The sequence below is a fragment of the Oncorhynchus nerka genome, linkage group LG27, assembly GCF_034236695.1.
Source record: "Oncorhynchus nerka isolate Pitt River linkage group LG27, Oner_Uvic_2.0, whole genome shotgun sequence".
NCBI classification, from domain to species: Eukaryota; Metazoa; Chordata; class Actinopteri; order Salmoniformes; family Salmonidae; genus Oncorhynchus; species Oncorhynchus nerka.
In genome coordinates, this window is record NC_088422.1 from 3,434,334 (window position 1) to 3,461,024 (window position 26,691).

The 26,691-nt window shown below is 38.8% G+C and overlaps 1 pseudogene; it reads left to right on the forward strand.

The window, feature by feature from the left end:
* LOC115124620 (protein mono-ADP-ribosyltransferase PARP8-like) overlaps nt 1-26,691 on the forward strand; it is a 153,290-nt pseudogene that overhangs the window by 64,857 nt on the left and 61,742 nt on the right.

Genomic DNA, 26,691 nt, shown 5'->3' on the forward strand with positions numbered 1-26,691 from the left:
TTGTGTTGCTGTCCTGGGGCTCTGTGGGGCCTGTTTGGACCAGCTTGCTTAGTGGACTCCTCCAGGTTCATCTCTCTGTAGGTGATGGCTTTGTTACGGAAGGTCCTTTTAGGTGGTTGTAGAATTTAACGGCTGTTTTGTAACGGCTGTTTGAAGAAGAGGACCAAGGTTCAGCGTGCTACGTGTTCATGATTTTTAATAAAACTGAACACTAGAACAAAAAAATAACAAAGCGGCACAAACAGAACAGTTCTATCTGGTGCAGAAACACACAAAACAGAAAATAACTACCCACAAAGCACAGGGAAAAGGCTACCTAATTATGGTTCTCAATCAGAGACAACAATAGACAGCTGCTTCTGATTGAGAACCACACCCGGCCAAACACAAAGAAATATGGAAACATAGAACACAAAACATGGAATTCCCACCCCAACTCACGCCCTGACAAACCAAAATAGAGACATAAAAAGGATCTCTATGGGAGTGACATGTTTTCTGGATTTTGAAAATTGGCGGTTGTCGGCCTAATTCTGCTCTGCATGCATTATTTAGTGTTTTACGTTGTACACAGAGGATATTTTTTTTTACAGAATTCTCCATGCAGAGTCTCAGTTTGGTGTTTGTCCCATTTTGTGAATTCTTGGTTGGTGAGCGGACCCCAGACCTCACAACCATAAAGGGCAATGGGTTCTATAACTGATTCAAGTATTTTTAGCCAGATCCTAATTGGTATGTCGAATTTTATGTTCCTATTGATGGTTGTAGAAGGCCTTTCTTGCCTTGTCTCTCAGATCGTTCACAGCTTTGTGGAAGTTACCTGTGGCACTGATGTTTAGGCCGAGGTAAGTATCATTTTTTGTGTGCTCCAGGGCAACGGTGTCTAGAAGGAATTTGTATTTGTGGTCCTGGAAACTGGAACTCTTTTGGAACACCATTCATTTTGTCTTACTGAGATGTGCTGTCAGGAACCAGGTCTAGGCCACGTTACTATGAACAGCTTTGAGACTACTGCTGATGGAAAAAGGGATTTAAAACACATTTGATTGATTGACGGATTAATTGACGTCTCTCTCTGATAGGTGAACTACGATGGCGAGCTCCACAAGCACCCCCAGTTGGAGGCAGACCTGGCGGCGGTCCGGGAGATGTACGGACATCACGCAGTATCTCTCAGGTAGCTCCTCCCTCTCTGACTGTGTGTGGCAAATCAAATTGAATTGTATTTGTAAAACTAACAGTAACTCTCAGGTAGCTCCTCCCTCTCTGTGGCAAATCAAATTGAATTGTATTTGTAAAACTAACAGTAACTCTCAGGTAGCTCCTCCCTCTCTGTGGAAAATCAAATTGAATTGTATTTGTAAAACTAACAGTAACTCTCAGGTAGCTCCTCCCTCTCTGTGGCAAATCAAATTGAATTGTATTTGTAAAACTAACAGTAACTCTCAGGTAGCTCCTCCCTCTCTGTGGAAAATCAAATTGAATTGTATTTGTAAAACTAACAGTAACTCTCAGGTAGCTCCTCCCTCTCTGTGGCAAATCAAATTGAATTGTATTTGTAAAACTAACAGTAACTCTCGGGTAGCTCCTCCCTCTCTGTGGCAAATCAAATTGAATTGTATTTGTAAAACTAACAGTAACTCTCAGGTAGCTCCTCCCTCTCTGTGGCAAATCAAATTGAATTGTATTTGTAAAACTAACAGTAACTCTCAGGTAGCTCCTCCCTCTCTGTGGCAAATCAAATTGAATTGTATTTGTAAAACTAACAGTAACAAGACTAACAGTGGAATGCTTACTTACTTCCCAACAACGCAGAGAGAAAGAAAATGGAGAAAAAATTGAAAAGTAAAACACGTCATAATAAATACACAATGAGTAACGATAGTTTGGCTATATACACGGGGTACCAGTACCGAGTCGATGTGCAGGGGTACGAGGTAATTGAGATAGATATGTGCATATAACTAGGAATAAAGGGCAGTGTGGAGTGCAATAGAGTTGGCGTCATCTGTGGATCTGTTGGGGCGGGATTCAAATTGGACTGGGTCTAGGGTTTCTGGGATGATGTTGTTGATGTGAGCCATGACCAGCTTTTCAAAGCATTTCATATCTTCAGATGTGAGTGCTTTGGGGTCCATCCTATTCCTCTTGCCTGAGTAGTCATTTCCATCCTATTCCTCTTGCCTGAGTCTGGGTACAATACCTTGCCTGAGTCAAGGTCTTCTAGGGTACAATACAAGGTCCATCCTGTACCTCTTGCCTGAGTCAAGGTCTTCTAGGGTACAACACAAGGTCCATCCTGTACCTCTTGCCTGAGTCAAGGTCTTCTAGGGTACAATACAAGGTCCATCCTATTCCTCTTGCCTGAGTCAATGTCTTCTAGAGTACATTACAAGGTCCATCCTGTTCCTCTTGCCTGAGTCAAGGTCTTCTAGGGTACAATACAAGGTCCATCCTATTCCTCTTGCCTGAGTCAATGTCTTCTAGAGTACAATACAAGGTCCATCCTATTCCTCTTGCCTGAGTCAATGTCTTCTAGAGTACAATACAAGGTCCATCCTATTCCTCTTGCCTGAGTCAATGTCTTCTAGAGTACATTACAAGGTCCATCCTGTACCTCTTGCCTGAGTCAATGTCTTCTAGAGTACAATACAAGGTCCATCCTATTCCTCATCTTCTTTTGTTCGCCGCATGACCCAGTCTATTGCCAGGTTGAAGAGTAAGGCTGTCATCACACAACCTTGTCGAACTCCAGACCTAACAGCAAAGCTCATGTTGCTCGTTCCCACAGTGCCCGAACAGTTGCTGTAGAACTGTTTTATGATGTTAACAGCATGGGTGGAGTTTCCATAAATTCTTAAGATCTTCCAAAGGCTTTCGTGGTGAATACTGTCAAAAGCCTTCTGGAAGTCAGTAAAGTTGATGAAGTTTTCAGCATTCTGGAAGTCAGTAAAGTTGATGAAGAGCTTTCAGCATTCTGGAAGTCAGTAAAGTTGATGAAGAGCTTTCAGCCTTCTGGAAGTCAGTAAAGTTGATGAAGAGCTTTCAGCCTTCTGGAAGTCAGTGGAGTTGATGTAGAGTTTTCATTGCCACTCACTAAATTGCTCAATGATGCTCCTGAGGGTGAAGATCGGGTCTGTACAGCTCCTTCCTCCCCAAAAACCACTTGTTCATTCCTAAGCACTTTGTCTACAGCTGAAGACATCCGTTGTACAATAATCTTGCAAACAAAAAAAATCTTGCTGTGAACGGATAAAAGATGATGACCCTCTTGGTCCAGTCTGACTAAAAGTGTATAAAAGTGTAACGCCAGTCCAGGTGTTGCAATCGGAAGGTGTGTCCCACCTCTTATGCACCAGTATGATGACCCTCTTGGTCCAGTCTGAAGGTTTCTTTCCCTCCATCCAGATGTCAGTGAAGAGAGGAAGATGGATGTTTGCAGACCAACACTGGATGGATTTTGAACAGGTCTGCGTTGAGGTTACCTGGAGCTTTCCCATTCTTTAGTGACTTGATGGTAGTTATTATTTCTTCTTTGGTTGGTGGGTCGGTGTTTACGTCTAGATCTTCTGGAGCAGCTTCAGGTGTGTTAATTGGATCCACAGAGGGTTCTCTGTTGAGGACCTCTCTGAAATGTTCCGTCCATCTTGCTTTCTGGAGATTGCCTTGCTTGTCTTTGACTTGAGTTTTCTGTAGTCAGGAGATTGCCTTGCTTGTCTTTGAGAGGTGGGTTGGCCTCTCCGGTCCAGTTCTAAATTGGTTTAGGACCTAATTAACAAGTTGAGAGTTTTTTTTTATTGTTGTACATAACTCAGAGAAAATACATATCACATTTGGCGCTCCACAAGGTTCAATTTTGGTTCCGTTACTGTTCGGGTTTACATATGTTACCCCTTGGCAGTGTTATCAGAAAGCACAGATTTGATTTTCCCTGCTACGCAGATGATACACGTCTTTACATTTCTGTGTCGCCAGAGGATTTTTGACTTTATTAGTGATTTAAATAGTTGGATTTCTAACAACTTCCTCCAGCTAAATCAAGACATTTTGATTTTAAAGAAAATATCTTCAGTATTTACAATAGAGTTTGGTTACATCAAAGGGGAGATTAAAATAGTCTTTATTCATATATATCTCTCTGTCAGCACCCACATGGACCTGACGTGTATGTTTTTTTTGCTATTGCAGTGTAAGCATGTAAGTAAAATGCTTCTTCATGGAAAATTATGTGCTGGAGAATGGTGTGTGTGTGTGTGTGTGTGTGTGTGTGTGTGTGTGTGTGTGTGTGTGTGTGTGTGTGTGTGTGTGTGTGTGTGTGTGTGTGTGTGTGTGTGAGTATACATTGGGTGAGGTTGAAAAGTGCTGATGGTAGAGAGAAAGGTAAAGGAAATGTTCAGGTTTGTGTTTGTCAGCTCCCTGTACTTTCTGTACGAGTTGTAAATCACAGAGAGAGTGACAGAGAGAGTGAGAGTGAGTGTGAGTGAGTGTGAGAGAGTGTGAGAGAGTGTGAGAGAGTGTGAGAGAGTGTGAGAGAGAGTGTGAGAGTGAGAGAGAGAGAGAGAGAGACAGTTGTTCCTCAAATAAAAGTTGCGTTATTCTGTGGAATGGTAAGGTGCAGTACTAGTTCGAACCACCAGGGGCCATCTTTGAACACCATTTATTACACCTCGGCTTTAGAGGCCGAGCAGAGAACCCCGCCCCCGATTGTAAATACACTTTAGGATTAAAATGGTCCAATGTTTAAATTCAAATCATTCCATTGTCGTTCCATTCTCCTGTTGATATTATATCTCTAAGCATTTCTTCATTTTATATATATATTTTTTTGTAGACCGTTCTCCAGTTCACAGCGCCATATGGGTTTTAACTGACAACCATTATATACTTCAGCACCGTGCACAAAGAAGATGCCCAAATTGCTAATTGGGCTAGTTTTGCACATTTGTTGTTGTCTGAGTAAAGGAAATGCTGAAAAGTGAGGGAAATGCCGAAAAGTGAGGGAAATGCCGAAAAGTGAGGGAAATGCTGTAAAGTGAGGGAAATGCTGTAAAGTGAGGGAAATGCTGAAAAGTGAGGGAAATGCTGAGGGAAATGCCGTAAAGTGAGGGAAATGCTGTAAAGTGAGGGAAATGCCGAAAAGTGAGGGAAATGCCGAAAAGTGAGGGGAATGCTGTAAAGTGAGGGGAATGCCGAAAAGTGAGGGGAATGCTGTAAAGTGAGGGGAATGCCGAAAAGTGAGGGGAATGCCGTAAAGTGAGGGGAATGCCGAAAAGTGAGGGGAATGCCGAAAAGTGAGGGGAATGCCGAAAAGTGAGGGGAATGCCGAAAAGTGAAATGCTGTAAAGTGAGGGAAATGCTGAGGGAAATGCCGTAAAGTGAGGGAAATGCCGAAAAGTGAGGGGAATGCCGTAAAGTGAGGGAAATGCTGTAAAGTGAGGGAAATGCCGTAAAGTGAGGGGAATGCCGTAAAGTGAGGGGAATGCCGTAAAGTGAGGGGAATGCCGTAAAGTGAGGGGAATGCCGAAAAGTGAGGGAAATGCCGTAAAGTGAGGGAAATGCCGTAAAGTGAGGGGAATGCCGTAAAGTGAGGGGAATGCTGTAAAGTGAGGGAAATGCCGTAAAGTGAGGGAAATGCCGAAAAGTGAGGGAAATGCTTTATATCGAGATTCCACCAGATGCTTATTTTTTGTTGTTGTTATTCATTCATTCAGAAGTTTAAAACCTTCTCCTCGTTCAGATGATTTTAAAGGTACATTTTTTTAATCATTTATTTTATCACCAAAAACACAAAGATGTTGATGAACAAATACTGTAGATGCTTCTTTCTAGTTGTTCAAGCATTTTACTTAAAAATGTACTTACGAAATAACAAAGGGAGCCTTGAATAATTGAACAATAAATTAACATGTCCACTAATGTAATTCCGTTCACGAATGTATGCGACTGTTTTTCATCTCTACTAAAGACTTTAGGTGTGCAAGGATCGACGCTGGTAGACGAGAAGCAGGAAGTGGAGGGAGGGAGTGAACATTTAATTAACAATGGACATGGGACAGGACAGGACAGGACAGGACAGAGTCTGGACAGGACAGGACAGTGTCTGGACATGAACACATAATGACAGTAATGCTGACACAGTGAACAAACGGGGGAGCAGACAGATATAGGGAAGTGAAGGAGTCCAGGTGAGTCCAGTGAGCGCTGATGTGCGTAATGATGGTGACAGGTGTGTGTAATGAAGGGCAGCCTGGCAGCCCTCGAGCACCAGAGAGGGAGAGCGGGAGCAGGCGTTATTGATTATAATTGGTTTGTGAATTATTATTGTATTTGTTATTATTGTATTATTATTGTCTCCTGATTTGAACTCGATCAAACTTGTTTGGCATCAACTTTAAACATTCATCCATAATTTTTACAAGCCTACAAGCAAAGATGACCTGGTGAAGGCTATCAAGACATTTTGGCTTGAGAATCTGATGATGCAAAAACACAAATTGGTTGTTGATCATTGCTAGACAACCATTTTCTGGTCTTGCCATAGATTTTAAAGAAACTTTTCATCAAAACTGTAACTCGGCCACTCAGGAATATTCACTGTGTTCTTGTCAAGCAACTCCAGTGTAGATTTGGCCTTGTGTTTGAGGTTATTGTCTTGGTGAAAAGTGAATTAATCTCCCAGTGTCTGGTGGAAAGCAGACTAAACCAGGTTTTCCTCTAGGATTTTGCCTGTGCTTAGCTTCATTCCGTTTCTTTTTATCGTGAAAAACTCCCCAGTCCTTAACGATTACAAGCATAGCCATAACATGATGCAGCCACCACAATGCTTGAAAATATGGAGTGATACTCAGGAATGTGTTGTATTGGATTTGCCCCAAACTAAACCCCATCTTAGCTCAATTCCGTGTATTTTTATCCTAAAATACTCCCTTGTTATTTCCAATGACAAGCATACCATTAACATGACGCAGCCACAGTCATGCTTGAAGATATGAAGAGTGGTACTCAGTGATGTATTGTGTTGGATTTTCCCAGAGTAAAACACTTTGTGTTCAGAACATAAAGTTAATTTCTTTGCCACATTTTTTGCAGTATTACTTTAGTTCCTTGTTTCAAACAGGATGCATGTTTTGGAATATTTTTTATTCTGTACAGGCTTCCTTCTTTTCACACTGCCATTTAGGTTATTATTGTGGAGTAACTACAATGTTGTTGATCCATCCTCAGTTTTCTCCTCACAGCCATTAAACTCTGTAACTGTTTTAAAGTCACCATTGGTCTCATGGTGAAATCCGTGAGTGGTTCCCTTCCTCTCCGGCAACTGAGTCAGGAAGGACGCCTGTATCTTTGTAGTGACTGGGTTTATTGATACACCGTCCAAAGACTAATTAATAAATTCAGCATGCTCAAAGGGATATTCAATCTCTGCTTTTTAAAATTGTCACCCATCTACCAATAGGTGCCATTCTTTGTGAGGCATTGGAAAACCTCCCTGGTCTTGGTCTTTGTGGTTGAATCTGTGTTTGAAATTCGCTCCCTGACTGAGGAACCTTACAGATAATTGTATGTGTGGGGGGTACAGAGATGAGGTAGTCATTCAAAAATCATGTTAAACACTATTATTGCACACAGAGTGAGTCCAATTTATTATGTGACTTGTTAAGCAAATTTTTACTCCTGAACTTATTTAGGCTTCCCATAACAAAGGGGTTGAATACTTATTGATTCATCACATTTAAACTTTTCATTTTTAAATACATTTGTACAAATTTCGAAAAACATAATTCCACTTTGAAATTATGGGGTGTTGTGTGTTTAGTCCAGTGACAACAAATCTCAATGTAATCCATTTTAAATTCAGGCTGTAACACAACCACATGTGGTAAATGTCAAGGGGAATTCATATTTACTGAAGGCACTATAAATCATCACCTATTATAAGGTTGATTTGCTAGCAGATTGCTATTGCTAGATACATAGCAGATTACAAATTACAGATATGCGGTCTCTCTCCTCTCGCTACAGTTCATCTCTTGTGAATTATTATGTGGATTATAATAAATTATACAACGGGTAATCCTGAATGCTAATTGGTTAAAAACGCATTTCAGCCGGTGTCTATTCCACATGTTACCACCAGCTAAATCTATGACGTTAAAATGCCTATTTACTCTGTTCCATCTGACTGCGTAATCCACTGTCTCATCAGCCCAGCCAGGCAATTTATAAACTTGATCTCCACTATAAAAAGCATCTCGACATTATCTCACATTTCTTTTAAATTCATATTTAGTTTTCAACAGAGGAGATTTGTATAAATGTCGCTGTCTGTCTCTCCAACATCTGCAACATTGTTTCAATATTCACATTCAGATCTCCATCTGTCCCATAGTAATGAACGTGTCCGGAGTCGGGACGAGACAGACAGGCAGGCAGGCAGTTAGTTAGTTTGCAGTCTGTCCAGCTTCAGTTGTAAGTGATTTTGTTAGCTGTGTTGTTAGCTGTGTTGTTGGCTAGCTTCTCTGAACAACAGATTTCGCGCCTCATTAGCTCCATGTTATGGATGTATCCAAATAAATGTCACTAGAAAACAGCTTAAACAAATGCAGCTACTGTTGTTATTCTGGCTGCACTGTTTGACGTTTACTGTAAGTTAACCGTAGTTGGCTAGCTAGTGCACCCTCCTCTCTCCCAAGTCCCTGAAAATATAAATCAACTTGACCAGAGTATTGTCCTGCTGATAGACCATCAGGGGTATAATGACCTGCTGGTAGACCATCAGGGGTATAATGTCCTGCTGATAGACCATCAGGGGTATAATGTCCTGCTGATAGACCATCAGGGGTATAATGTCCTGCTGATAGACCATCAGGGGTATAATGTCCTGCTGGTAGACCATCAGGGGTATAATGTCCTGCTGGTAGTCCATCAAGAGTCTATTGTCCTGCTGGTAGACCATCAAAAGTGGATGGCTTCTTTTGTATTCTAATATATTGAATGAATAGGTAAGAGAGCCAAGCCACAGCATTGTAGTGTACTTACAGTACAGTGCACTTTCCCTCCATTCTGCCTGACTCTCTACCACCCCATGATTCTCTCTGTTGTTGTTATCTATTTCCTCCATTCTGCCTGACTCTCTACCACCCCATGATTCTCTCTGTTGTTGTTATCTATTCCCTCCATTCTGCCTGACTCTCTACCACCCCATGATTCTCTCTGTTGTTGTTATCTATTCCCTCCATTCTGCCTGACTCTCTACCACCACATGATTTTCTCTGTTGTTGTTATCTATTCCCTCCATTCTGCCTGACTCTCTACCACCCCATGATTCTCTCTGTTGTTGTTACCTATTCCCTCCATTCTGCCTGACTCTCTACCACCCCATGATTCTCTCTGTTGTTATCTATTTCCTCCATTCTGCCTGACTCTCTACCACCCCATGATTCTCTCTGTTGTTGTTATCTATTCCTCCATTCTGCCTGACTCTCTACCACCCCATGATTCTCTCTGTTGTTGTTATCTATTCCATCCATTCTGCCTGACTCTCTACCACCCCATGATTCTCTGTTGTTATCTATTCCATCCATTCTGCCTGACTCTCTACCACCCCATGATTCTCTCTGTTGTTGTTATCTATTCCCTCCATTCTGCCTGACTCTCTACCACCCCATGATTCTCTCTGTTGTTGTTATCTATTCCATCCATTCTGCCTGACTCTCTACCACCCCATGATTCTCTCTCTGTTGTTATCTATTCCCGCCATTCTGCCTGACTCTCTACCACCCCATGATTCTCTCTGTTGTTGTTATCTATTCCCTCCATTCTGCCTGACTCTCTACCACCCCATGATTCTATCTGTTGTTGTTACCTATTCCATCCATTCTGCCTGACTCTCTACCACCCCATGATTCTCTCTGTTGTTGTTATCTATTTCCTCCATTCTGCCTGACTCTCTACCACCCCATGATTCTCTCTGTTGTTGTTATCTATTCCCTCCATTCTGCCTGACTCTCTACCACCCCATGATTCTCTCTGTTGTTGTTATCTATTCCATCCATTCTGCCTGACTCTCTACCACCCCATGATTCTCTCTGTTGTTATCTATTCCATCCATTCTGCCTGACTCTCTACCACCCCATGATTCTCTCTGTTGTTATCTATTCCCTCCATTCTGCCTGACTCTCTACCACCCCATGATTCTCTCTGTTGTTGTTATCTATTCCATCCATTCTGCCTGACTCTCTACCACCCCATGATTCTCTCTGTTGTTATCTATTCCATCCATTCTGCCTGACTCTCTACCACCCCATGATTCTCTCTGTTGTTGTTATCTATTGCCTCCATTCTGCCTGACTCTCTACCACCCCATGATTCTCTCTGTTGTTGTTATCTATTCCCTCCATTCTGCCTGACTCTCTACCACCCCATGATTCTCTCTGTTGTTGTTATCCATTCCCTCCATTCTGCCTGACTCTCTACCACCCCATGATTCTCTCTGTTGTTGTTATCTATTCCCTCCATTCTGCCTGACTCTCTACCACCCCATGATTCTCTCTGTTGTTATCTATTCCCTCCATTCTGCCTGACTCTCTACCACCCCATGATTCTCTCTGTTGTTGTTATCTATTCCCTCCATTCTGCCTGACTCTCTACCACCCCATAATTCTCTCTGTTGTTGTTATCTATTCCATCCATTCTGCCTCCATTCTGCCACCCCATGATTCTCTCTGTTGTTGGTACATTCTGCCTGACTCTCTGATTTCTCTCTGTTGTTGTTATCTATTCCCTCCATTTCTGCTCTTCCCTCCATTCTGCCTGACTCTCTACCACCCCATGATTCCATCTATTCCCTCCATTCTGCCTGACTCTCTATGATCTCTCTGTTGTTGTTATCTATTCCATCCATTCTTCCCACCCATTCTGCCCTCCATTCTGCTACCACCCCATGATTCTCTCTGTTGTTATCTATTCCATCCATTCTGCCTGACTCTCTACCACCCCATGATTCTCTCTGTTGTTATCCTCCATTCCATCCATTCTGCCTGATTCTCTCTACCACCCCATGATTCTCTCTGTTGTTATCTATTCCATCCATTCTGCCTGACTCTCTACCACCCCATGATTCTCTCTGTTGTTATCTATTCCCTCCATTCTGCCTGACTCTCTACCACCCCATGATTCTCTCTGTTGTTGTTATCTATTCCATCCATTCTGCCTGACTCTCTACCACCCCATGATTCTGTTGTTATCTATTCCTCCATTCTGCCTGACTCTCTACCACCCCATGATTCTCTCTGTTGTTGTTATCTATTCCCTCCATTCTGCCTGACTCTCTACCACCCCATGATTCTCTCTGTTCTCTCTGTTGTTATCTATTCCCTCCATTCTGCCTGACTCTCTACCACCCCATGATTCTCTCTGTTGTTGGTACCTATTCCCTCCATTCTGCCTGACTCTCTACCACCCCATGATTCTCTCTGTTGTTGTTATCTATCCCCTCCATTCTGCCTCTCTACCACCCCATGATTCTCTCTGTTGTTATCTATTCCCTCCATTCTGCCTGACTCTCCATTCTGCCTGACTCTCTACCACCCCATGATTCTCTCTGTTGTTGTTATCTATCCCCTCCATTCTGCCTCTCTACCACCCCATGATTCTCTCTGTTGTTGTTATCTCTTCCCTCCATTCTGCCTGACTCTCTACCACCCCATGATTCTCTCTGTTGTTATCTATTCCCTCCATTCTGCCTGACTCTCTACCACCCCATGATTCTCTCTGTTGTTGTTGTTATCTATTCCATCCATTCTGCCTGACTCTCTACCACCCCATGATTCTCTCTGTTGTTATCTATTCCCTCCATTCTGCCTGACTCTCTACCACCCCATGATTCTCTCTGTTGTTGTTATCTACTCCCTCCATTCTGCCTGACTCTCTACCACCCCATGATTCTCTCTGTTGTTGTTATCTATTCCCTCCATTCTGCCTGACTCTCTACCACCCCATGATTCTCTCTGTTGTTGTTATCTATTCCCTCCATTCTGCCTGACTCTCTACCACCCCATGATTCTCTCTGTTGTTGTTACCTATTCCCTCCATTCTGCCTGACTCTCTACCACCCCATGATTCTCTCTGTTGTTGTTATCTATTCCCTCCATTCTGCCTGACTCTCTACCACCCCATGATTCTCTCTGTTGTTGTTATCTATTCCCTCCATTCTGCCTGACTCTCTACCACCCCATGATTCTCTCTGTTGTTGTTACCTATTCCCTCCATTCTGCCTGACTCTCTACCACCCCATGATTCTCTCTGTTGTTATCTATTCCCTCCATTCTGCCTGACTCTCTGCCACCCCATGATTCTCTCTGTTGTTGTTGTTATCTATTCCCTCCATTCTGCCTGACTCTCTGCCACCCCATGATTCTCTCTGTTGTTGTTATCTATTCCCTCCATTCTGCCTGACTCTCTGCCACCCCATGATTCTCTCTGTTGTTGTTATCTATCCCCTCCATTCTGCCTGACTCTCTACCACCCCATGATTCTCTCTGTTGTTATCTATTCCCTCCATTCTGCCTGACTCTCTACCACCCCATGATTCTCTCTGTTGTTGTTGTTATCTATTCCATCCATTCTGCCTGACTCTCTACCACCCCATGATTCTCTCTGTTGTTATCTATTCCATCCATTCTGCCTGACTCTCTACCACCCCATGATTCTCTGTTGTTGTTATCTATTCCCTCCATTCTGCCTGACTCTCTACCACCCCATGATTCTCTCTGTTGTTATCTATTCCCTCCATTCTGCCTGACTCTCTACCACCCCATGATTCTCTCTGTTGTTGTTGTTATCTATTCCATCCATTCTGCCTGACTCTCTACCACCCCATGATTCTCTCTGTTGTTATCTATTCCATCCATTCTGCCTGACTCTCTACCACCCCATGATTCTCTGTTGTTGTTATCTATTCCCTCCATTCTGCCTGACTCTCTACCACCCCATGATTCTCTCTGTTGTTGTTGTTATCTATTCCATCCATTCTGCCTGACTCTCTACCACCCCATGATTCTCTCTGTTGTTATCTATTCCATCCATTCTGCCTGACTCTCTACCACCCCATGATTCTCTGTTGTTGTTATCTATTCCCTCCATTCTGCCTGACTCTCTACCACCCCATGATTCTCTCTGTTGTTGTTATCTATTCCATCCATTCTGCCTGACTCTCTACCACCACATGATTCTCTCTGTTGTTATCTATTCCCTCCATTCTGCCTGACTCTCTACCACCCCATGATTCTCTCTGTTGTTGTTGTTATCTATTCCCTCCATTCTGCCTGACTCTCTACCACCCCATGATTCTCTCTGTTGTTGTTATCTATTTCCTCCATTCTGCCTGACTCTCTACCACCCCATGATTCTCTCTGTTGTTATCTATTCCCTCCATTCTGCCTGACTCTCTACCACCCCATGATTCTCTCTGTTGTTGTTATCTATTCCCTCCATTCTGCCTGACTCTCTACCACCACATGATTCTTTCTGTAACACTCCACTAGTAAAGGTAACACATAACAACAACAAAAACATTTCAATAGCTCAGGTCTTGAAAATACGGGAAACCTTTTTCCCCATCCGTATCTACAAAGGTGTCTAAATGAGGTCAATGCAGACGGCCTGTGGGGTTTTCTTCCCTGTACTCTCTCATTCAGCTTCTTTTTCACATCAGCATAGACCCACTCCACACTGTCTGCTTCGTTTGATGCTGTCGTTTTGAGTTTGATTCATTTAGCAGACACAACTCGCGTATATGTATCAGTCAACACATATATTTTTTTAAGAACATCATGGAATATTACTGAACATTTTTGTTTCACTTAGAATATAAACCTTAAAGGTTAACAACTGTTTTAGTCAGTACAGTCCAGTAACAGCTTCTTCTGACCAAGTACAAAAAAAAAGAAAACAAAATGAAGTGTATTTTTTTCTGGGTGTGTATCCTGGACAGAGGAAGAGCAATTCTTTAAACTAATGTTCTACATTCCATTAACCCTCTTCTTCTTCCTCTTCATCATTCAGTTTTGAAGTGCTCGATTATCCGTTTATTTCTGGTTTCTGTCACACTTTCTTCAATTGACGTCATTTATTCAGTGAGAAGAGAGACACATTAGCGCCTGGGTACCAACGCTTTTCACCGAACCCAACAGCAGAATCAGCGTTCCAACTCTCTTGCGACCGACACAGTGTATCACAATATACCACAATCTATCTCAGTGTGCTGCGGCAAGAAGTCAAAACGTTTAATTTAGGAACCACTGTACACACACACACACACACACACACACACACACACACACACACACACATTTCTCATGATCTCTAAATGGTTAGAGCGTTGGACTTGTAACTGAAAGGTTGCAAGATCGAATCCTCAAGCTGACAAGGTAAAACTCTGTTGTTCTGCCCTTGATCACATCAAATCAAATGTATTTATATAGCCCTTCGTACACCAGTTGATATCTCAAAGTGTTGTACCCAACCTAAAATCCCAAACAGCAAGCAATGCAGGTGTAGAAGCACGGTGGCTAGGAAAAACTCCCTAGAAAGGCCAAAATCTAGGAAGAAACCTAGAGAGGAACCAGGTTATGAGGGGTGGCCAATCCTCTTCTGGCTGTGCCGGGTGGAGATTATAACAGAACATGGCCAAGATGTTCAAATGTTCATAAATAACCAGCATGGTCAAATAATAATAATCACAGGCAGAACAGTTGAAACTGGAGCAGCAGCACGGTCAGGTGGACTGGGGACAGCAAGGAGTCATCATGTCAGGTAGTCCTGAGGCATGGTCCTAGGGCTCAGGTCCTCCGAGAGAGAGAAAGAAAGAGAGAAAGAGAGAATTAGAGAGAGCATACTTAAATTCACACAGGACACCGGATAGGACAGGAGAAGTACTCCAGATATAACAAACTGACCCCAGCCCCCCGACACATAAACTACTGCAGCATAAATACTGGAGGCTGAGACAGGAGGGGTCAGGAGACACTGTGGCCCCATCCGAGGACCCCCCCGGACAGGGCCAAACAGGAAGGATATAAATCAAGGCAGTTAACCCAACTGTTCCTAGGCCGCCATTGAAAATAAGAATTTGTTCTTAAACTGACATGCCTAGTTGAAATAAAGGTTAAATATATATATATTTTTTAATTATAATAATAATTGGTAACTGTTGTGAGTTAGATCCCACATGTGGGTCAGTGTGGATGGTGATGTGTCAGTGGACTTTTATTCACGGAACGTTCTGAAGTCAAGAATACAATTCATTTTATACTGACTTTTCACGCCCACACATACACACAAACAGACCCACTCACATGTCCTGCTACACACACTGTCTGTCTCACTACCCAGCCGACAGAGATAGTGACCTTGTCCTTGAGACGTACTCCCCGTTCTCTCCCAAATCTCTAGTCAGGTCGGCACCGAGCTCAGACAGTCAGTGTTTAAAATACCATAGAGACATATTGTTTTACCCTCATTCTAACTAAGACTACACATTTATTGATTATGATTTCATAGATTCTAATCAATTCCATACAATTATATGTTTCAGGGTGGAATATTCTAATCATTCAATTAACAGATAATTATCCTATCAAAGATATAGTAGATATATTTAAGGGTAGTGATATATTAAAGGGAAGATATATTTAAAGGTAGATATATTAAAGGGTAGATATATTAAAGGGTAGATATATTAAAGGGTAGTGATATATTAAAGGGTGGTGATATATTAAAGGGTGGTGATATATTAAAGGGTAGATATATTAAAGGGTGGTGATATATTAAAGGGTAGTGATATATTAAAGGGTAGTGATATATTAAAGGGTAGATATATTAAAGGGTGGTGATATATTAAAGGGTAGATATATTAAAGGGTGGTGATATATTAAAGGGTGGTGATATATTAAAGGGTAGTGATATATTAAAGGGTAGATATATTAAAGGGTAGTGATATATTAAAGGGTAGTGATATATTAAAGGGTGGTGATATATTAAAGGGTAGTGATATATTAAAGGGTGGTGATATATTAAAGGGTAGTGATATATTAAAGGGTGGTGATATATTAAAGGGTGGTGATATATTAAAGGGTAGTGATATATTAAAGGGTAGTGATATATTAAAGGGTGGTGATATATTAAAGGGTAGTGATATATTAAAGGGTAGTGATATATTAAAGGGTAGTGTTATATTAAAGGGTGGTGATAGATTAAAGGGTGGTGATAGATTAAAGGGTGGTGATAGATTAAAGGGTGGTGATAGATTAAAGGGTGGTGATGTATTAAAGGGTGGTGATATATTAAAGGGTGGTGATATATTAAAGGGTGGTGATATATTAAAGGGTGGTGATATATTAAAGGGTAGATATATTAAAGGGTGGTGATATATTAAAGGGTGGTGATATATTAAAGGGTGGTGATAATTTAAAGGGTAGTGATATATTAAAGGGTAGTGATAGATTAAAGGGTGGTGATATATTAAAGGGTGGTGATATATTAAAGGGTGGTGATATATTAAAGGGTAGTGATATATTAAAGGGTAGTGATATATTAAAGGGTAGTGATATATTAAAGGGTAGATATATATTAAAGGGTAGTGATATATTAAAGGGTAGTGATATATTAAAGGGTAGTGATATATTAAAGGGTAGATAATTTAAAGGGTAGTGATATATTAAAGGGTAGTGATAGATTAAAGGGTAGTGATAGATTAAAGGGTGGTGATATATTAAAGGGTGGTGATATATTAAAGGGTGGTGATATATTAAAGGGTAGTGATATATTAAAGGGTAGTGATATATTAAAGGGTAGATATATTAAAGGGTAGTGATATATTAAAGGGTAGTGCTGGATTAAAGGGTCGATATATTAAAGGGTAGATATATTAAAGGGTAGTGATATATTAAAGGGTAGTGATATATTAAAGGGTAGTGATATATTAAAGGGTAGTGATATATTAAAGGGTAGTGATATATTAAAGGGTGGTGATAATTTAAAGGGTGGTGATAGATTAAAGGGTAGTGATATATTAAAGGGTAGTGATATATTAAAGGGTGGTGATATATTAAAGGGTGGTGATATATTAAAGGGTGGTGATATATTAAAGGGTGGTGATATATTAAAGGGTGGTGATATATTAAAGGGTGGTGATATATTAAAGGGTAGATATATTAAAGGGTGGTGATATATTAAAGGGTGGTGATATATTAAAGGGTGGTGATATATTAAAGGGTAGTGATATATTAAAGGGTAGATATATTAAAGGGTAGTGATATATTAAAGGGTAGTGCTGGATTAAAGGGTCAATATATTAAAGGGTAGTGATATATTAAAGGGTAGTGATATATTAAAGGGTAGATATATTAAAGGGTAGTGATATATTAAAGGGTAGTGATATATTAAAGGGTAGTGATATATTAAAGGGTAGATATATATTAAAGGGTAGATATATATTAAAGGGTAGATATATTAAAGGGTAGATATATTAAAGGGTAGTGATATATTAAAGGGTAGTGATATATTAAAGGGTAGTGATATATTAAAGGGTAGATAATTTAAAGGGTAGATAATTTAAAGGGTAGTGATATATTAAAGGGTAGTGATAGATTAAAGGGTGGTGATAGATTAAAGGGTGGTGATATATTAAAGGGTAGTGATATATTAAAGGGTAGTGATATATTAAAGGGTAGTGATATATTAAAGGGTAGTGATATATTAAAGGGTAGTGATATATTAAAGGGTAGATATATTAAAGGTTAGTGATATATTAAAGAGTAGTGATATATTAAAGGGTAGTGATATATTAAAGGGTAGTGATATATTAAAGGGTAGTGATATATTAAAGGGTAGTGATATATTAAAGGGTAGTGCTGGATTAAAGGGTCGATATATTAAAGGGTAGTGATATATTAAAGGGTAGTGATATATTAAAGGGTAGTGATATATTAAAGGGTAGTGATATATTAAAGGGTAGTGATATATTAAAGGGTAGTGATATATTAAAGGGTAGTGATATATTAAAGGGTAGATATATATTAAAGGGTAGATATATTAAAGGGTAGTGATATTAAAGGGTAGTGATATATTAAAGGGTCGTGATATATTAAAGGGTAGTGATATATTAAAGGGTAGATAATTTAAAGGGTAGTGATATATTAAAGGGTGGTGATAGATTAAAGGTTAGTGATAGATTAAAGGGTGGTGATATATTAAAGGGTGGTGATATATTAAAGGGTGGTGATATATTAAAGGGTAGTGATATATTAAAGGGTAGATATATTAAAGGGTAGTGATATATTAAAGGGTAGTGCTGGATTAAAGGGTCAATATATTAAAGGGTAGTGATATATTAAAGGGTAGTGATATATTAAAGGGTAGATATATTAAAGGGTAGTGATATATTAAAGGGTAGTGATATATTAAAGGGTAGATATATATTAAAGGGTAGATATATATTAAAGGGTAGTGATATATTAAAGGGTAGTGATATATTAAAGGGTAGTGATATATTAAAGGGTAGTGATATATTAAAGGGTAGTGATATATTAAAGGGTAGTGATATATTAAAGGGTAGATAATTTAAAGGGTAGTGATATATTAAAGGGTAGTGATAGATTAAAGGGTGGTGATAGATTAAAGGGTGGTGATATATTAAAGGGTAGTGATATATTAAAGGGTAGTGATATATTAAAGGGTAGTGATATATTAAAGGGTAGTGATATATTAAAGGGTAGTGATATATTAAAGGGTAGATATATTAAAGGTTAGTGATATATTAAAGAGTAGTGATATATTAAAGGGTAGTGATATATTAAAGGGTAGTGATATATTAAAGGGTAGTGATATATTAAAGGGTAGTGATATATTAAAGGGTAGTGCTGGATTAAAGGGTCGATATTTTAAAGGGTAGTGATATATTAAAGGGTAGTGATATATTAAAGGGTAGATATATTAAAGGGTAGTGATATATTAAAGGGTAGTGATATATTAAAGGGTAGTGATATATTAAAGGGTAGTGATATATTAAAGGGTAGATATATATTAAAGGGTAGATATATATTAAAGGGTAGATATATTAAAGGGTAGTGATATTAAAGGGTAGTGATATATTAAAGGGTAGTGATATATTAAAGGGTAGTGATATATTAAAGGGTAGATAATTTAAAGGGTAGTGATATATTAAAGGGTGGTGATAGATTAAAGGTTAGTGATAGATTAAAGGGTGGTGATATATTAAAGGGTAGTGATATATTAAAGGGTAGTGATATATTAAAGGGTAGTGATATATTAAAGGGTAGTGATATATTAAAGGGTAGTGATATATTAAAGGGTAGTGCTGGATTAAAGGGTAGTGATATATTAAAGGGTAGTGATATATTAAAGGGTAGTGATATATTAAAGGGTAGATATATTAAAGGGTAGTGATATATTAAAGGGTAGTGATATATTAAAGGTTAGTGCTGGATTAAAGGGTCGATATATTAAAGGGTAGTGATATATTAAAGGGTAGTGATATATTAAAGGGTAGATATATTAAAGGGTAGTGATATATTAAAGGGTAGTGATATATTAAAGGGTAGTGATATATTAAAGGGTAGATATATATTAAAGGGTAGATATATTAAAGGGTAGATATATTAAAGGGTAGTGATATTAAAGGGTAGTGATATTAAAGGGTAGTGATATATTAAAGGGTAGTGATATATTAAAGGGTAGATAATTTAAAGGGTAGTGATATATTAAAGGGTGGTGATAGATTAAAGGTTAGTGATATATTAAAGAGTAGTGATATATTAAAGGGTAGATAATTTAAAGGGTAGTGATATATTAAAGGGTAGTGATATATTAAAGGGTAGTGATATATTAAAGGGTAGATATATATTAAAGGGTAGATATATTAAAGGGTAGATATATTAAAGGGTAGTGATATTAAAGGGTAGTGATATTAAAGGGTAGTGATATATTAAAGGGTAGTGATATATTAAAGGGTAGTGATATATTAAAGGGTAGATAATTTAAAGGGTAGTGATATATTAAAGGGTAGTGATATATTAAAGGGTAGATATATTAAAGGTTAGTGATATATTAAAGAGTAGTGATATATTAAAGGGTAGTGATATATTAAAGGGTAGTGATATATTAAAGGGTAGTGATATATTAAAGGGTAGTGATATATTAAAGGGTAGTGATATATTAAAGGGTAGTGCTGGATTAAAGGGTCGATATATTAAAGGGTAGTGATATATTAAAGGGTAGTGATATATTAAAGGGTAGATACATTAAAGGGTAGTGATATATTAAAGGGTAGTGATATATTAAAGGGTAGATATATATTAAAGGGTAGATATATATTAAAGGGTAGATATATTAAAGGGTAGTGATATTAAAGGGTAGTGATATATTAAAGGGTAGTGATATATTAAAGGGTAGTGATATATTAAAGGGTAGATAATTTAAAGGGTAGTGATATATTAAAGGGTGGTGATAGATTAAAGGTTAGTGATAGATTAAAGGGTGGTGATATATTAAAGGGTAGTGATATATTAAAGGGTAGTGATATATTAAAGGGTAGTGATATATTAAAGGGTAGTGATATATTAAAGGGTAGTGATATATTAAAGGGTAGTGCTGGATTAAAGGGTCGATATATTAAAGGGTAGTGATATATTAAAGGGTAGTGATATATTAAAGGGTAGTGCTGGATTAAAGGGTCGATATATTAAAGGGTAGTGATATATTAAAGGGTAGTGATATATTAAAGGGTAGATATATTAAAGGGTAGTGATATATTAAAGGGTAGTGATATATTAAAGGTTAGTGCTGGATTAAAGGGTCGATATATTAAAGGGTAGTGATATATTAAAGGGTAGTGATATATTAAAGGGTAGTGATATATTAAAGGGTAGATATATTAAAGGGTAGTGATATATTAAAGGGTAGTGATATATTAAAGGGTAGTGATATATTAAAGGGTAGTGATATATTAAAGGGTAGATATATTAAAGGGTAGATATATTAAAGGGTAGTGATATTAAAGGGTAGTGATATTAAAGGGTAGTGATATATTAAAGGGTAGTGATATATTAAAGGGTAGTGATATATTAAAGGGTAGATAATTTAAAGGGTAGTGATATATGTGATAGATTAAAGGTTAGTGATATATTAAAGAGTAGTGATATATTAAAGGGTAGTGATATATTAAAGGGTAGTGATATATTAAAGGGTAGTGATATATTAAAGGGTAGTGATATATTAAAGGGTAGTGATATATTAAAGGGTAGTGATATATTAAAGGGTAGTGATATATTAAAGGGTAGTGCTGGATTAAAGGGTCGATATATTAAAGGGTAGTGATATATTAAAGGGTAGTGATATATTAAAGGGTAGATATATTAAAGGGTAGTGATATATTAAAGGGTAGTGATATATTAAAGGGTAGTGATATATTAAAGGGTAGATATATATTAAAGGGTAGATATATTAAAGGGTAGATATATTAAAGGGTAGTGATATTAAAGGGTAGTGATATATTAAAGGGTAGTGATATATTAAAGGGTAGTGATATATTAAAGGGTAGTGATATATTAAAGGGTAGATAATTTAAAGGGTAGTGATATATTAAAGGGTGGTGATAGATTAAAGGGTGGTGATAGATTAAAGGGTGGTGATATATTAAAGGGTAGTGATATATTAAAGGGTGGTGATATATTAAAGGGTAGTGATATATTAAAGGGTAGTGATATATTAAAGGGTAGTGATATATTAAAGGGTAGTGATATATTAAAGGGTAGTGATATATTAAAGGTTAGTGATATATTAAAGAGTAGTGATATATTAAAGGGTAGTGATATATTAAAGGGTAGTGATATATTAAAGGGTAGTGATATATTAAAGGGTAGTGATATATTAAAGGGTAGATAATTTAAAGGGTAGTGATATATTAAAGGGTGGTGATAGATTAAAGGGTGGTGATAGATTAAAGGGTGGTGATAGATTAAAGGGTGGTGATATATTAAAGGGTAGTGATATATTAAAGGGTAGTGATATATTAAAGGGTAGTGATATATTAAAGGGTAGTGATATATTAAAGGGTAGTGATATATTAAAGAGTAGTGATATATTAAAGGGTAGTGATATATTAAAGGGTAGTGATATATTAAAGGGTAGTGATATATTAAAGGGTGGTGATATATTAAAGGGTGGTGATATATTAAAGGGTGGTGATATATTAAAGGGTGGTGATATATTAAAGGGTAGTGATATATTAAAGGGTGGTGATATATTAAAGGGTAGATATATTAAAGGGTAACTGTTCATTGTAATGCTTATATACAACTTCAAGCATGTTTTCAAGTTGGAAAAGACTAAATCAATATCGCTGTGGCATGTTGAGGTGTTGAGATATTGAGGTGTTGATGTTGAAATGTTGAGGTGTTGAGGTGTTGAGGTATTGAGGTGTTGAGGTGTTGATGTTGAGATATTTAGGTGCTGAGATGTTGAGGTATTGAGATTTTGAGATGTTGAGGTATTGAGGTGTTGAGATGTTGAGGTGTTGAGATGTTGAGGTGTTGATGTTGAGATATTTAGGTGCTGAGATGTTGAGGTATTGAGATTTTGAGATGTTGAGATGTTGAGGTGTTGAGATGTTGAGGTGTTGAGATGTTGAGGTGTTGATGTTGAGATATTTAGGTGCTGAGATGTTGAGGTATTGAGATTTTGAGATGTTGAGGTATTGAGCTGTTGAGGTGTTGATGTTGAGGTATTGACATGTTGAGGTATTGAGGTGTTGATGTTGAGGTGTTGAGATGTTGATGTTGAGGTATTGAGATATTGAGGTATTGATGTTGAGATATTGAGGTGTTGATGTTGAGGCGTTGAGATGTTGGGGTATTGATGTTGAGGTGTTGAGATGTTGATGTTGAGGTGTTGGGGTATTGATGTTGAGGTGTTGAGATGTTGATGTTGAGGTGTTGAGATGTTGATGTTGAGGTGTTGAGACATTGAGGTGTTGAAGTGTTGAGGTATTGAGATGTTGAGATATTGAGGTGTTGATGTTGAGGTGTTGAGATATTGAGGTGTTGAGGTATTGAGGTGTTGATGTTGAGGTATTGGGTTTGTTGAGGTATTGAGATGTTGAGGTATTGAGGTGTTGATGTTGAGGTATTGGGATGTTGAGGTGTTGATGTTGAGGTATTGATGTTGAGTTGTTGATGTTGAGATGTTGAGGTGTTGATGTTGAGGTGTTGATGTTCAGGTGTTGATGTTGAGGTGTTGATGTTGAGGTGTTGGTGTTGAGGTGTTGAGGTGTTGAGATGTTGAGATGTTGAGGTGTTGATGTTGAGGTGTTGAGGTGTTGAGATGTTGAGATGTTGAGGTGTTGAGATGTTGAGGTGTTGAGATGTTGAGGTGTTGATGTTGAGATGTTGAGGTGTTGAGATGTTGAGGTGTTGATGTTGAGATGTTGAGATGTTGAGGTGTTGATGTTGAGGTGTTGAGGTGTTGAGATGTTGAGATGTTGAGGTGTTGAGATGTTGAGGTGTTGAGATGTTGAGGTGTTGATGTTGAGATGTTGGTGTTGAAGTGTTGAGATGTTGGTGTTGAAGTGTTGAGATATCCCGTTTTTAATGTGACGGACTTGAAATGGATTCCATGTATCATCATCTTCAATCAGTTGTTTATTCTGAAGATCATAGTGAGATACATGTTTTATGTGTTCTGATGAATGGAAACAGTAATGTGTTCTGATGAATGGAAACAGTAATGTGTTCTGATGTATGGAAACAGTCATGTGTTCTGATGTATGGAAACAGTCATGTGTTCTGATGTATGGAAACAGTCATGTGTTCTGATGTATGGAAACAGTAATGTGTTCTGATGTATGGAAACAGTAATGTGTTCTGATGTATGGAAACAGTAATGTGTTCTGATGAATGGAAACAGTAATGTGTTCTGATGTATGGAAACAGTAATGTGTTCTGATGTATGGAAACAGTAATGTGTTCTGATGAATGGAAACAGTAATGTGTTCTGATGAATGGAAACAGTAATGTGTTCTGATGAATGGAAACAGTCATGTGTTCTGATGAATGGAAACAGTCATGTGTTCTGATGAATGGAAACAGTCATGTGTTCTGATGAATGGAAACAGTCATGTGTTCTGATGAATGGAAACAGTCATGTGTTCTGGTGTATGGAAACAGTAATGTGTTCTGATGTATGGAAACAGTAATGTGTTCTGATGAATGGAAACAGTAATGTGTTCTGATGTATGGAAACAGTAATGTGTTCTGATGAATGGAAACAGTAATGTGTTCTGATGTATGGAAACAGTAATGTGTTCTGATGAATGGAAACAGTAATGTGTTCTGATGAATGGAAACAGTAATGTGTTCTGATGAATGGAAACAGTAATGTGTTCTGATGAATGGAAACAGTAATGTGTTCTGATGTATGGAAACAGTAATGTGTTCTGATGTATGGAAACAGTAATGTGTTCTGAAATGGAAACAGTAATGTGTTCTGATGAATGGAAACAGTAATGTGTTCTGATGAATGGAAACAGTAATGTGTTCTGATGAATGGAAACAGTCATGTGTTCTGATGAATGGAAACAGTCATGTGTTCTGATGAATGGAAACAGTCATGTGTTCTGATGTATGGAAACAGTAATGTGTTCTGATGAATGGAAACAGTAACGTGTTCTGATGAATGGAAACAGTAACGTGTTCTGATGTATGGAAACAGTAATGTGTTCTGATGAATGGAAACAGTAATGTGTTCTGATGAATGGAAACAGTAATGTGTTCTGATGAATGGAAACAGTAATGTGTTCTGATGAATGGAAACAGTCATGTGTTCTGATGAATGGAAACAGTCATGTGTTCTGATGAATGGAAACAGTCATGTGTTCTGATGTATGGAAACAGTCATGTGTTCTGATGAATGGAAACAGTAACGTGTTCTGATGAATGGAAACAGTAACGTGTTCTGATGAATGGAAACAGTAACGTGTTCTGATGAATGGAAACAGTAACGTGGTCATATATTTTATATTGTGTAGGGAATACGGTGCGATTGATGACGTGGACATTGATCTGCACATCGACGTCAGTTTCCTAGATGTAAGTATTCCATTGCCTTGCATTCCATCGCCGAAAGCAATGGAAGATGGGCCGGTAAGAGTTGATCTGATTTACTGGTAATGTAATAGCGTACCACTGTCTGTAATGTCTGACAGAAAGGGCATAGCGGGTGGGTGAAAAGAAAATGTCTGAGATTGTTTATGCTTTGAATACTTAGTTTAGAAATGTAGAAGGTGTATTTCAGGAGTGGTAGGACATGTTATGACAGTAGCGATCAAGCTGAAATGGGTCCCTGAATATTTGTGTGCTGCGTCGTATTATCCTGTTTTGATGTCATCAGGAGGAAATAGCCCTGGCGTGGGACGTGATCCGCAGGGAGCCGGTGATCGTGCGTCTTCACTGCTCTCTGACACAGTACCTGAATGGACCAGGTACCACACACACACACACATATTAAACCACACCACTGGACTGACATATTAAACCACACCACTGGACTGACATATTAAACCACACCTCTGGACTGGACTGACATATTAAACCACACCTCTGGACTGACATATTAAACCACACCACTGGACTGACATATTAAACCACACCTCTGGACTGACATATTAAACCACACCTCTGGACTGGACTGACATATTAAACCACACCACTGGACTGACATATTAAACCACACCTCTGGACTGGACTGACATATTAAACCACACCTCTGGACTGGACTGACATATTAAACCACACCACTGGACTGACATATTAAACCACACCTCTGGACTGGACTGACATATTAAACCACACCTCTGGACTGACATATTAAACCACACCACTGGATTGACATATTAAACCACACCTCTGGACTGACATATTAAACCACACCACTGGACTGACATATTAAACCACACCACTGGACTGACATATTAAACCACACCTCTGGACTGACATATTAAACCACACCACTGGACTGACATATTAAACCACACCTCTGGACTGACATATTAAACCACACCTCTGGACTGACATATTAAACCACACCTCTGGACTGGACTGACATATTAAACCACACCTCTGGACTGACATATTAAACCACACCACTGGACTGACATATTAAACCACACCACTGGACTGACATATTAAACCACACCACTGGACTGGACTGACATATTAAACCACACCTCTGGACTGACATATTAAACCACACCACTGGACTGACATATTAAACCACACCACTGGACTGACATATTAAACCACACCACTGGACTGGACTGACATATTAAACCACACCACTGGACTGACATATTAAACCACACCTCTGGATTGACATATTAAACCACACCACTGGACTGACATATTAAACCACACCACTGGACTGGACTGACATATTAAACCACACCACTGGACTGACATATTAAACCACACCACTGGACTGACATATTAAACCACACCACTGGACTGGACTGACATATTAAACCACACCACTGGACTGACATATTAAACCACACCACTGGACTGGACTGACATATTAAACCACACCTCTGGACTGACATATTAAACCACACCACTGGAC